We start from the raw sequence: 9,965 nt of genomic DNA, 5'->3' as shown, positions 1-9,965 counted from the left end.
TTGTGAAAGCCGGTGAGTCCCGTATCCTTCAACTACATGAGTTAGAGGAATTTCGAGATCAAGCTTATGAAAATGCAAAGATGTACAAAGAACAAACAAAGAAGTGGCACGATCAAAGGATCATCAAGAAGGATTTTTGGGAAGGACAACTAGTGTTATTGTTTAACTCGAGGCTGAAGCTATTTCCTAGAAAATTGAAGTCAAGATGGTCAGGTTCGTTTGTTGTACACAAAGTTTTCACACATGGTGCGATTGAAATTAAAAACCAAGTCACTGGGGATATATTCAAAGTAAATGGACAGAGGTTGAAGCCCTACTATGCTGGGCAGGAAGCTAGATCAATTGAACATGTGCGTCTCACCTAATGAGGGAGACGTCCGTCGAGCCATGCGACGTTAAACGAAGCGCTGAGTGGGAGGCAACCCACTATTTTCGTATTTGACAGTTTGCTTTGTTTATTGTTTTTGTTTTGTAGGTTGTTTTTGAAGCACAGCGATCGAGGAGTGAAAAGAGCAGAAAACTCAAAACGGGAAAAAAATTCTGAGCACAGTGCCTGACACGGTCTGACCGTGTGAGCTGACACAGCCGTGTCAGGCTGACCAAAAGTTTTGATATAAAATGTGGTTTTCCAGACTCGAACACGGTCTGACCGTGTGAGCTGACACGACCGTGTCAACTGGGCATAATTTTTTAGATGCATCATGGGATTTCCAGACTCGGACACGGTCTGACCGTGTCACCTGACACGGCCGTGTCAGCGAGTCAGATTTTGAAATTTTTTAAATGTTGCTTGTGGGTCCCGCGCGCCCCCCTCCCTAAACCCTACTTTTCCCTTCTTTTTCTTCACTTTTTCTCTTTCTTCCTCTTTCTCTCTTCTTCCTCTCCAACAACAACCTACCACCTCCATTAACACTCCATCAAAAACCTTCATCTACCTCTCCAAATATTCGTTTTCTCCCCACACCCACTTCACAAAAGTGCTCCATTCACCGTTCTCCATCTACCGACGGTGGCCGTTTTCACTAATTCGACTTTTGAGTTTTTGTGAATTTTTCAGGTACCCAAAATGCCCCCGAAGAATGCTTCTAGACGAAGGCCAACCGAGGATGGACCTTCGAGACCTCCAACTTGACCAAGGAGGAATGCTGAACCGGTGGCTGAGCCGAGTAACGAGAATGCACATGGGTTCACCTTCACTCACCCCGCCCATGAAGTCCGGTATGCAAAACATAAGAGCCGGAGGTTGATTCCGAACAGGTACATGTGTCCCTCTACTCTAGCTGAATTGGGTTTGTCTGAGGATGTTCATAGACTGTTGAGTAAAATAGGGCTGTTAGATTTTATGCTGCGTACAACACCCACTTATGAACGGATAACATTGGAGTTCTTGAGTACGGTGGAGTACGAGGTCCATACGGACTGGGAAAGAAGACTCCCTATGTGTACCGGTGCAATCACTTTTCAATTGTTTCAGACTCAGCACCGGTTAACTCTAGAGGAGTTAGGTGCTATCCTTGGTATACCCGCTGATGGACCATGAAAATTGCCTAGTGATTTTGAACCAGGAAGGTTTTGGGGTAAGATCACAGGAACTGAATATATCGCTAAAGACGCGAAAGCTTCCCGGATTCATAATCCATGTTTTCGTTATGTGCAAAAATGCCTGGCTTATTCTATGTTTGGCAGGGGTGATAGTCAGGGCGTTATCTCGCAAACTGAACTTTTTCTGATGTCTTCCATGATTTCGGAGACTCCAGTTAATGTGGCGGCTTTTATGGCTGCACATTTAAGCAAAGTGGGAAAAGCAGTTTCTGGTGACATTTGTGTTGGGGGTATTATCACTCAAATAGCTAGATTTCTCGGCTATGACCCGGTGGAGCACCATCATGAGCCCGTCGCAGGTATGAGTAAATTAGATATGCTTGCTTTGATTAACCAACTTGTGATACAGATGAATGGAACTACTTATGAGTACAAAGTTGGGAAAACGGTGGTCATGACTCTTCCAAACCCTAACCGAACATCCACCCTAAGCGAGGAGAATTGGCGCTATCGGGAGATTTTTAGAAGCAATTATCAGAGGTGAAGAATGGACTTGGATACACGGCGAATTCGCCGATATCAGAGGTGAGCAAGCGCGCCAAGGTCTGGAGTTGCACCGTCAAGGGGCTGAACAAATCCGTCAAGGCGTGATGATGACGGAGATGCATAGCATGATGCAACAATTGATGTTGCATTTCCCCCACCCCCTCCTCCTCAGTAGGATGTTCGGTAAGTCCTCTCCGGCGAGTACGAAAACATTGGGGACAATGTTTAGTGCAAGTGGGGGAGGGATTTTATCAGTTTTGTTTTCTTTTATCAGTATTGTTTTCGTGTTTTAGTATTTCATTTTAATTTGTTTTTGTCTGAAGTTTTCTTTTTAGTTGTATTAAAAGTGTAACAGGATGAAGATTGGTGTCGAAGGCATGAGTTGATGAGTGGTGAATGGAGAGACGAAACAACCAAAAGCTAATGTCTCAAGGCACTTTGAAAGTAGATGTAGCCGAAAATGTCGGACGCAACATGGTGAACGGAATTGAGCAGTTGAGTGACGAAATCAAGCCGGAAAGAGAAGTCACACGACATGGAGAGTGTGTGGAAGCTGCAAACTTAACCCACCTGGTAAGGATTATAAAAGGCCAAACACTTACAGAGATCACCATAAAAGTAAAATCAGGTATGTCTTTATCTCCATAATTTTGTGTTTGTCCTACCAACATAATACAGTTGTGAAGTCACACAAGAGGCAGTTGTTTGTTTTCTTTTCTTTTCCCCTGTCCTTGTTTTCCGCCATTGTTGTGTTGTTTATTGTTGTCATATCCCTCGTTTACCCCGTTGAGCCATTCCTCCTTGTTTTGTTTTATTTTGTTGTATCCCCATCCGTCATGATTACCATTTCCGGGTAGCACTTATCGTTTTTTTTTCTATCTCAAAACCGTGTGAAAATTGTAAGTTTGGGGTGGTCTATATGTATGCATGAAAGTAAAGGGGCAAGTGTGCAGAAAAATAAACAAAAGAGAAAAGAGAAGTGGGTGAACCACACACAAAAAGAAAAAAAGAGAAAAAAAAGAAAAAGGAGTTAACACACTTGCCCAAAAAGAAGTGAAAGACTCGGTGGTTCTAACACTCGAAATTTCGGTGAAAACAGAGAGTCTAAGAAGAAACCCCCCACACATACATAAAAAAAAACGAGAAAAAACATAAGTGCAGAAAAACCCATTGTGTACCCTTTCCTTGTTTATCCAACCTCCACCTCAGCCCCATTACAACCCTAAAAGCCCTCAAATTGTGTGAATTCCTGTTTGTGTAGTGGAAGTAGGATGTTCGCAAAGTCAAGGGTTGATATCGCATATTATGATCTGAGAGAAAAACACTTTAACCAAGAGAGAATTTGTGAGAAGTGTGACAAGTTTGCAGGTGAAACACATCTTGATATGAAGTGTGATGGGCAACAAGGCGCGATTAGTCCCAGAAGCTGACTCAAGGAAGAGATTCAAGTTGCGAATGATATCGGCTATGTTGTGGTACAAAAAGGAAATTCAAGGTGACCTTTGTTTGTTCGCTTGCATCGCTTGAGGACAAGCAATGAGATAAGTTTGGGGTTGTGATCGGTCACCATTTTACACTCAAATTCATCATGAATTCGACACATGATCGTCATGTTTGGTAACACTTTGTGTTTGTTTTCCAATGTTTTCTTTAATTTATCTAGTTATAAGTTTATTTGTTTAAAATTTGTTTTTTGTTCCGTTCTCTTTGTCAATTAGGTGCTTTTGATCTCGTTTGGTAATGGTTTCAGGTTAGCTTCGGAGTGATGGAAGATCGTAGGTCCAAGAGGTGTGCAAAAAGGAAGCAAGAAGCAAAAAGGAGCAAGGAGGCAGAGGCGGACACGGTCTGACCGTGTCACCTGACACGGCCGTGTCAGACCTCCTGAAGAAACTCACCCCTAAGACCAGAAGCTGACACGGTCTGCCCGTGTCAAGTGACACGGCCGTGTCAGCTGTGCGGACAGAATTTCTGAATTTTGGTTTTTCCAATCTTTTTAAAGTCCAGGGGCAGTTTGGGTATTGCGGCAGAGATCTGAAAACCTAGAGGGATTAAAAGAGGATTGAGAGACAAGGAGAGGACACTTTTGATCGTACGAAAGAATTCGAGAAGAGGGCAAGATAGCTTTATCAAGGTTTGGAAGACGAAGAGATTCAACGGTGGACACCATTAAAGATCAGAGTTCTCCTAATCTTTGTAAATGTCTAAACTTTGTGATTTTGGTTTCTTGAATATTATGAGAGGCTAAACCCCCCAATGCCAGGGGGTGTCCCTGATTTGCATTGTAATGACTCTGAATATCGTTGTTCTTTAATCAAGCTTTCATATTTTGCAATTTAATTGTTTAATGTTTTTATTGCTTTCTTTGTCGGCAAAACAAGATTGATCCACGGTTAACAATCTGTAGGACTACGGTTGTTAAGGTTTTTAAACAATTAAATCTTATTGTTATCACCTAGGCCTAGGGATACCGTAAGGTTATTTAAAAAATTCTTGATTATTTACATCTTTGGTTCACAAACCTTTGTTTCTAAGGACTTAGGCATTAGGATTGCAAACCAAAAGGTTTTCACTAAGGACTTAGGAAAACACCCTTAAGAACAAATAGTTGCATCATATGAACTTGTTAAAGAGATCTTATTACAGAGTCATTAGAAGGCTGATCATACACCTACCTTGGCATTACTCTAAATTTATACACAAAAGCTATTTTACTTTCAGCTTATTTATATTTTATTATTCCAATATAAAAACCCCATATGCCCTTTTGTTTGATTGACTGTTTACAATAATTTATCTTTCCTACGCAATCCTCGTGATCGATACTTGGGGTAAAACCCATTATAACTACACCGGTAAAAATAGTACACTTGCTATTTTTCCGATCAGCAGGGTCTAAGGTCCTACTTGCATAGTATATTGCGTGGAGTTTCTTATCTTTCCTTTGGCCTAAGACAACTCCTACAGCAAAGTCACTTGCATCACACATAATTTCAAATGGTAAATTCCAGTCGGGTGGTTGCATTATAGGTGCGAATATCAGGGCTGTCTTTAGTACTTCAAAGGCTTCTAGACATTCATTGATGAAGTTAAACTCAACGTCTTTCATTAGGAGGCTGGTCAGAGGTTTAGAGATCTTAGAAAAGTCATTTATGAATCTTCGGTAGAAACCTGCGTGTCCTAAGAAGCTCCGTATCTCTCTAACTGTTTTTGGGGGTTGGAGATTTTCTATTACTTCGATCTTTTCTTTATCGACTTTAATCCCTCTTTCGGAGACTACATGTCCAAGTACAATCCCTTGTTTAACCATAAAGTGACACATTTCCCAGTTTAGGACGAGGTTAACTTGTACACATCTGTCCAATAATTTTTCTAGATTTGAGACATCCTTCGAAATCTTCCCCACACACAGAGAAGTCGTCCATAAAGACTTCCATGATGTTGTCTATGTAATCAGCGAAAATCGACATCATGCATCTCTGAAATGTCGCAGGGGCGTTGCATAATCTGAAAGACATTCGTCTATAAGCGAATGTTCCATAAGGGCACGTGAAGGTTATTTTCTCTTGGTCATCAGGGTGGATTGGGATTTGAAAGAATCCTGAGTAACCATCCAGGTAGCAGTAATAGGAATGTTTTGCTAAGCGTTCGAGCATTTGGTCAATAAAGGGAAGAGGGAAGTGGTCTTTCCTTGTGGCTTTGTTTAACTTATGATAGTCAATACACATCCTTGCTCCAGTCACCTTTCTTTTGGCTATAGATTCTCCTGACTTATTTACGATAACTATTATGCCTCCCTTCTTTGGTACACAATGAACCGGACTTACCCACCGACTATCAGAGATTGGATATATAATTCCAGCATTCAGAAGTTTGGTAACTTCATCTTTAACTACTGTGCTTAGGATAGGGTTAATCCTTCTTTGATGCTCCCTAGAGGTTTTGCAATCTTCTTCCAACTTGATGCGTTGCATACATATGGAAGGGCTTATTCCTTTTAGATCAGCAATGTTATATCCTAATGCAGATGGATACTTCCTTAATACTTGTAATAGCTTCTCAGTCTCTGTGGCTCCTAGCTCTGCGTTGACTATTACTGGTCTTTCGAGTTCATCGTCTAGATATTCATACCTAAGAGTCTTGGGTAATGGTTTAAGGTCCAACGCTGGTTTCTTTGCGCAAGGCATAGGGTTGGGTGTTAAAGCTAAGCATTCGCTTAAACTATCGTCTCGATATTCCAGACGCCAATTGTCATCTTCGAAAATCAGGGGCATCGGAATCTTTATAACTTTAGAGTAAGATTCTTCTGATAGTCCTATCTCTCTTACACATTCATCAATAACATCCACCAGATAACATGTATCTTCTATAGCTGGGGCTTGAAGGAATTGTGTTAGAATAAACTTGACCTTCTCCTCGCCTACTTCGAATGTCAACTTGCCTTTCTTTACGTCTATAATGGCTCCAGCGGTAGCTAGGAAAGGTCTTCCTAAGATTATAGGAGTATTGCCGTCTTCCTTTATGTCCATAACTATGAAATCCGTAGGGATGTAGAATTGTCTGATGCGGATGGGTACATTTTCAAGAACACCTACAGGATACTTGACAGATCGGTCTGCAAGTTGTACTGACATCTTGGTTGGTCTTAGATCTCCCATGTTTAGTTTCTCGCAGATGGACAAAGGCATTAGGCTAATACTAGCTCCTAAGTCGCATAAGGCTTTGTCTATGACAAATTTTCCTATATTGCAAGGTATGGAGAAACTTCCTGGGTCTTTCAGCTTAGGTGGCATTTTATTTTGGATTATGGCACTACATTCGGCAGTGAGTATTACGGTCTCGTTGTATTCTAATTTCTTCTTATTCGATAGGATTTCTTTTAGGAACTTAGCATATGAGGGCATTTGGGTAATGGCTTCTGTAAACGGAATTGTGATGTTTAACTGTTTAAGAAGTTCGACAAATTTCTTAAACTGCCCTATGTTTTTAGATTTCTCGAGCCTTTTAGGGTATGAGATAAGTGGTTTATAAGGTGGTGGAGGTATGTATGGCGCTTCTTTTTCCTCCGTCTCGCCTTCCTTGTCCTCTTTCTCCTTCGGATCACTTGGTTTACCCTTGGGTCTACTTTCCTCCTCAGTTGTTTTCCTAGGGCTTTGGAACATAGCAGGGTTTTTAAGCCTAGGGTCAGTCGGTTCGTCCATCTCTCTACCACTTCGCAGAATAATAGCGTGAGCATGTCCTTTTGGGTTGGGTTGTGGCTGTCCTGAAAATGTCCCAGCAGGTGCGGAAGTAGGTGCTTGTTGTTGTGCCACTTGAGAGATTTGTGTCTCAAGCATCTTGTTGTGAGTGGCCAACGCGTCTACTTTAGTCGCCAACTGTTTGATTTGCTCATTGGTGTGCACGTTCTGGTTTATGAAATCCTTATTAGTCTGAGTTTGAGTGGCTTTGAAATTTTCCATCATTAATTCTAAGTTAGACTTCCAAGGGACGTTAGGAGCAGCGAATGGTGCCTTTTGATATCTAGGTGGTACACTGGGTGCTTGACCAGGTGCGTACAAAGCATTATTGTTCTTGTACGAGAAATTAGGGTGATTCTTCCATCCTGGGTTATACGTGTTTGAGTAGGGGTTTCCTTGAGCATAGTTTACTGGTTCGGGGGAAACTCTTGCCAAAAGATGGCACTCGGCGGAAGCATGTCCAGACATCCCGCATATTTCACAATTGGGGGAAACAGCAGCCATGGTGGCTATAGGTGCTATAGTGAGGTTTTCAATCTTCTGAGTTAGTGCATCGACTTTGGCGTTAACACGGTCGAGGCTACTTATCTCGTACATCCCATTCTTTGTTGAAGATTTTTCTCCAGAAGTTTTTTCTAATTGAGCCCTTTCTCTTCCTCATTGATAATGGTTTTGAGCCATACTTTCGATAAGTGCGTAGGCAACAGCATATTCTTTATCCATCAGTGCGCCACCTGCGGCGGCGTCAATTGTAAGTCTCGTATTGTAGAGGAGACCATTGTAGAAGGTATGGATAATTAACCATTGTTCTAAACCATGATGTGGACAAAGTCTAATCATGTCTTTGTATCTCTCCCACGCTTCGAATAAAGACTCGTTGTCTTTTTGTCTAAACCCATTGATCTGAGCTCTTAGCATGGCGGTCTTACTAGGTGGAAAATAACGTGCCAGGAAGACATTCTTAAGTTTATTCCAGGTCGTGACAGAATTGGCGGGTAAAAACTGAAGCCAAGCTCTAGCTCTATCCCTCAGTGAAAAAGGAAAAAGGCACAGTCGGATAGCTTCCGAACTAACATTATTCGCCTTTACAGTGTCTGCGTATTGCAGGAACACTGACAGATGAAGATTAGGATCTTCCGTCGCATTTCCAGAAAATTGGTTTTGTTGTACAGCTGACAACAACGATGGTTTTAGCTCGAAATTATTCGCCTCAATAGCAGGAGCAGCAATGCTATTGTGAGGTTCAGCTTGCGAAGGAATAGCGTAAGATTTAAGAGGACGCGACTGTTCTCCCAAGGTTGATTCTTCAACTGGTTCAGAAGTAAGAGTAGGAACAAGAGTGCGAGTACGTCGTAGTCGACGTGATACAGTGATAGAACGCTCCAGTTCGGGAATTGGCAGCACTAAGTCTTCACTTCGAGAGAAAGTACTTGGCATGCACAAAGGGAATTAGAATAATTGAGTTGCCTTAGTCTCTACAATGTAACAGTTAATTACGATTGTCGACTAAATTAGTCCCCGGCAATGGTGCCAAAAACTCGATCGCGACAATGGGGTATGTCTGTGATTATGACTGCAAGTGCACAGTCTATCGCGTAGTTTTAAAAGATATCGAACCCACAGGGACTAAGAATCGACCTAGTGTAGTTAATCGTTACTACGTAAATCTAAGGCTAATATCTGATTTGATTATTGATCAGACGGGAAAATAAAAGGGATATAGTTTAATTAAATAAGCGGGAATATAATCGGTATGTAATGGTCGGACATCGGGGATCTAGTAAACTATCGACGCGAATCGTAATTTAAAATATTCTTTCTGTAAAAATCACTTGTTTAAAAACCTTCCTCTCACACTCTCGTGTTTATTGATTTCGATCTCATTATTAAACCTAAGTGAGCGCTCTCGCTGTATCAAATAAAGTTTAAAGATGATTTTTGAAAACCGATGAAGTCTAATTAACCTTAAAGCGCTCTCGCTGTATTTAAAGTTAATGTTTAATTTCTACTGTCCAGTTAAAATCTCAAACTCTTGTTTTTATTGATCCTAACTTCTATTGTTTTTAACTCTCGTTACAAAACAGTTAAATTAACCATTAGAAATTAATACCAGATAAATAAATTTAATTAATAAAGTACGTCGATAGTGTTACTTGATTCCCTCGGTTATGTGACCTTACATACCGATAAAAATAATTTAGCCGGACATTAATTTAATAGACAGAACATAACAGATATAGCAGGTAAATAATAATCCGGGCATGATTCTACAAACTAACATAAACAGGCAATAATAATTAAACGCTAATAAATAAACCTGAATTAATATAGCAAACTGAATTTGAAACAGAGCAGCACTGCTTCTTGAATCCGGTACTGAAATTGAGTTCTGAAAATTAATTCTGATGCTAAAACTAAAACTAAAACTAAATCTGAGGCTGACAAAGAAAACTAATTTGCAATAGAGTTTCCGGTGTGGAAATCTATTGCCGGAAGTGGGTAGGAAGTAAGAACCAAATCTGGAAAACAAAGCAGAAGAACTAATTGACGGCAGTAGGGTAAAAATTGCGTAACCCTCTCAATGATTCTTGAGGGGTATTTATAGAGTTGCAGATTCTTGGGTTTGACCACGTTTCCTAGCTG

At 40.9% G+C, this 9,965-nt stretch overlaps 1 non-coding gene across 1 annotated transcript; it reads left to right on the top strand.

Annotated features, from left to right (window-relative positions):
• The first annotated feature begins 8,133 nt into the window (after positions 1-8,133).
• On the top strand, positions 8,134-8,240 carry LOC131654373 (small nucleolar RNA R71). Its single transcript, XR_009299414.1, has one exon. It is a non-coding gene; the product is annotated as a small nucleolar RNA R71 (small nucleolar RNA).
• Positions 8,241-9,965: the final 1,725 nt, after the last annotated feature.

This window comes from Vicia villosa, linkage group LG2, assembly GCF_029867415.1.
Source record: "Vicia villosa cultivar HV-30 ecotype Madison, WI linkage group LG2, Vvil1.0, whole genome shotgun sequence".
NCBI lineage: Eukaryota > Viridiplantae > Streptophyta > Magnoliopsida > Fabales > Fabaceae > Vicia > Vicia villosa.
The sequence above is the reverse complement of the archived record's forward strand: the minus strand, read 5'-3'. Positions and strand labels throughout refer to the sequence as shown.